This window comes from Elaeis guineensis, chromosome 8 (genome assembly GCF_000442705.2).
Source record: "Elaeis guineensis isolate ETL-2024a chromosome 8, EG11, whole genome shotgun sequence".
NCBI classification, from domain to species: Eukaryota; Viridiplantae; Streptophyta; class Magnoliopsida; order Arecales; family Arecaceae; genus Elaeis; species Elaeis guineensis.
The window spans coordinates 117,494,326-117,498,757 of NC_026000.2; the positions used below are offsets into that span (position 1 = coordinate 117,494,326).

The following is a 4,432-nucleotide window of genomic DNA, read 5'->3' on the forward strand; positions in this document are numbered from 1 at the left end:
CAAGCATAGTTGACTTGACCCATATTTGGGAAAAAAAAAATGGAGCCTTAAAATATAGGAATGTCAATTAAGATCTTCTGCAGAGCTTCACTGTTGGGATATACAGGGAGTTGTAGTAGATGTGGAGTGTGAGGTTAGTGCTGAATCACTACTAGCCATTGAGACCACTCCTAATTGATGAACGACTATCAAATTTATCCTCTTTCAAATCTTTTTCGGATCCTTTTTTTAAAACCCCTCATCCTCATTGGATGATCACTGTTGAGCCTCTCCTCTCCTTTCATCCTCATCTCCGATGGTTGATCATGTTGCGACTCCCATCTCTCTTTCTTGCCTCTCATTTTGTCATATTTTCTCTATTTTAAGTATTGCCGCTTGTCTTCCCTGCTGGAATTACCACCATTGGCAGAGAGTCAACTCTATTGCTACTTATCTGTGAGCCCCCTACTATCTTTAATCTTTAGTATCGAGATAGCCATCACCCAGGCAACTAAGGGTGCTGCTTGTCTCATCCCTCTTGCTTTATTTTCCATGCACATGATCAAAGCATCACTACATAGCAAAGGCTGTAGCCACCTCACCATGACCGACATTGCTCGGCTCTTTCTCCCTCCTTTCAACCTTTTTGTATGGTATTTGACAGCAAATCCAATCCTAAGCCACCATATATCCGGATGCCCTATTCGAGTATTTCTTTTCATGTTCACTGGCTACCACTTCTATCGATGGTCGTTGAGCATGACTAGCTACCACCAATTCCTTTGCCAACACCACAGCTTGACATCCATCATCTTTTTTCCCCTCTCCTCATCCCTCTCTTCCTTTTTTTCCCTCCATTTTCATCTTCTTCTAATATTCTTCTTTTTCTCCCTACTTTTCATTTTATCCATACATTTTCTCTCCCTCCTCGTTGTTTTCACTCTCTAACCCATGGATCGAATGCAGTGGTTTATCCATATCATTGATGGATCAAACTTTGGTCCTGATAAAACCAAATCTCTCCTTTTTGCCTCTATTAGTTGATGTAGCTGAGCCTAATTTTTTTCAATTAGTTTAATTGATAACTTAAGTCTAAGCTAATAATCTCAAATTGATCCGGTGGAAAGTAAGATTTGAATAGCTAGAGATATAATTGGGACTGATCTCCTTCACATTCAAGTAACCATGAACTTCATCTCATTGTAAAACACCTATATTAAATAATTATTAGATCCAAGAGGTGATCGAGATCCCTAGACTTTAGGCTAGATTTGGTGTTTGGATCTTATCATGGAACATCTCATGTGATGCATTACAGAAGTCTAATAAGATACTTGATTATTTTAAATTTTGGATGATCTTCAGGACTGGTGAATTTCAGGAGATTTTTAAAGTGAAATTATAAATTACCTCTACCCATATTGTGTTTAGTCATACACATGATTTGATCTATATTATTTGAAAATTAATCTATTGCTATCATGTTACATTTTTATCAAGTGCTACATAAAAATAATTTATAAAACATTGAATCAATTATAATATATTTACTTAGGTATAAATTATATTTTATTATGCTGATAAATAAGTTAAAATTTTACATATTCTGTGTTGATCATGATCACGTGGACTCAAGATCTAATCTCTTTTCAAACCTTCAATACTCAATAGTTGGTGATGCATACTAGCTGATAATATGTTATAGTAAAAGTTAGTTTTTTTTTGAACCTAACAATTGAGATTCATCACTGATATATGCTGATGAAAACATATTCTCCGATATGATATCTGATCTAATGTCCTTTTAAATCTTCAATGAGATAATCACTAGTGCGTAATTAATGGATGATAATATTATAATCAAATCTATTTGAACAATCATAGTCATAATTATGAAGACTAGAAAAACAAAAGTAAATGATTCATCACTGATATATGCTGATGAAAACATATTCTTTGATATGATATCCGATCTAATGTTCTTTTAAATCTTCAATGAGATAATCATTAGTGCGTAATTAATAGATGATATATTATAATCAAAATCTAATTAATAGATGATATATTATAATCAAAATCATTTGGAGATCATAGCCATAATTATGAAGACTAAAAAATAAAATAAATGATTCATTCTTGATTGTTTGTAAACTTATTTTGATCAAATGGATACTTTGAAAGCTGTGTTGACCGATAAACAAGTTTATGCATTCATTAGCATGTTTCTATAAAAAAATTATGTAAATAAAAAATTTATATTTCACATTTAAAATATTTAATTATGAAGCAAGCACCAACCTTGACCAGTCTCCCACATCCCCAACGAGTTGCCATAGATATTCACCCATGGTTCTTGAATTTCTTTTTTTTTTTAATTTTTTCCCTCCACCAAATCTTAATTAGATTCGGACAATCATGAGTTATCATATCATTCTAACTTATTTAGAAATAAATAAATGTATGGATGGATGAAAATCTAATTCATATTTCTTGCTAAAAATAACGAAATATTCAAGTCTCGGCTCATATCGAGATGATTGAAATGTAATTTCTAATTTATTTAATATATTAAGATAGATTAGCTAACAATGATGCTTGAGGAGAAGGAAAGGGAAGAAATTACGCAGAAGAAAATATAACATCTCCACTACCCGTTAGTGCCAAAAGTCATGACACACCTGAGCACGCTCAGAGCACGGGAAGATCGTATTCACAAGCACACAACCACCACCTCACATTAAGACATGGACTTAATGGCGATGCTTTAACTACACAAAACCCGACTTATGGCGATGCTTTATTGCACAAACCCCCTTCCCTTTGGTAAGTATTAATACTACAAACCCTGTCTGCTAACGATCGTTGATTCAACCAGCGATCTCGATGGATCTCACCGCCGATTTCTTGACCCCTTGGGCACCGTGACGGTGAGAACGCCATCCTCCATGGCGGTGTAATGTCGTCCATCTTCGCGTTCTCCGGCAGTCGGAACCGCGTCAGAAATTTGCGGCTCTTCTCCGCGCGATGCCATGTATCGGTCCTCTTTCCCTGTTCCCGGCTGCGCTCGCCGCTGATCTGGAGGACATTGTCATCCCCCACCTCAATCTTGACCTCCTCCATCTTGAGACCAGGGATGTCGGCCTTGAAGACGTGGGCCTTCGGCGTCTCCCTCCACTCGATGCGGGCGGTGGCGAAGCCGGAGGTCTCGCCGGGGAAAGAGAGGAGGCTGGCGAAGAGGAAGCCAAAGCGATCGAAGGGATCCCAGCGATCGAGAGGGAAGGGATCGAAGCCATTGAAGGGATCGAAGATGCTCGAGCCGAATGCAGAGTCACGAGGAATGAGGGACATCTTTCTTTCCTTTTTCGAGGGACTGGAGACTGGTAGAGAGATTGAAGGGAAACCTCGGAAGGTCACTGGTGATGCTGCGCGTGGATGGGAAAGAATCATAATTATATTGGATTGGGCGGTGGGGGTGGTGTGTGGGGCGCAAGCTGGGCAAGCTTTTTCTAGAGTGTTCCTGAGACTTCTGTTAAAAGATCGCAGAATAGTGAAATTAAAAAAAATCATAATAATTAGATTAAATAATATAAATTTGAAAGATAAATTAAAGTATTTATTAAGTTATAAAAATAAAAGATGTTGTATAGCTCATCTATTTTATTTTAATTTATTTTAATATATATATATATATATATATATATATATATATATATTATATATATATATTATGATTAAAGATAGATGAAATAAAATGATTAAATTACGGGTTAGGGCTCCTATCCCATTTAATGTTAAATTATATTTATTTTTTTATTATTATTATTAACAGCGAAATTCTTATTACATCGTGTGAGGTGCAGAATATCATGCGTGGTGATTGGCATGAATGGAGCCCTTTTTTTTTTTTTTTTTATTCTGTCCCACCTTCACTCGTGTGTGATCCAATTACCGTCCATAGTGTACAAATAATTGCTCTTATTAGCCAATCAAAGTTGTTATTTATTATCTTAAAATTATTTTAATAGGCTTAGAGAGTTCAATTTCAATCGAATTGAGTCTACAAGAATAGTTTGAGCAGTAGATATGATTTTGTATGATTTTTTATTTCAAGTTATTTCACTGTCTTTGATAAATTAAGGTTGGGCTCTTATAAATATGGAGTGATGCTTATGTATTGAGATATTAATCATAATAAAATTGAACCTTATTTTTTTTACTTTTCCACTCTATTATTTTAAGAAGATGGTATGCCTCTTCAATATTTTTGATGTAGTGATATTTGTCACTTATCTCATGAGAACTGACTTAAATCGAACTTAATTTATACTAAAATCGGCAAGCTTAATTGACTTTAACCCATATTCAGAAAAAAAGGATTTGGGGCTCAAAACAAAGGAATGGTGATTATGATTCTTTGCCCGAGCTCTCACCACTGGGATATGCAGGGGAGTGT

At 35.5% G+C, this 4,432-nt stretch overlaps 1 pseudogene; it reads right to left on the minus strand.

The window, feature by feature from the left end:
• Positions 1-2,598: 2,598 nt before the first annotated feature.
• On the minus strand, positions 2,599-3,424 carry LOC105033913 (18.1 kDa class I heat shock protein-like; annotated as a pseudogene).
• Positions 3,425-4,432: the final 1,008 nt, after the last annotated feature.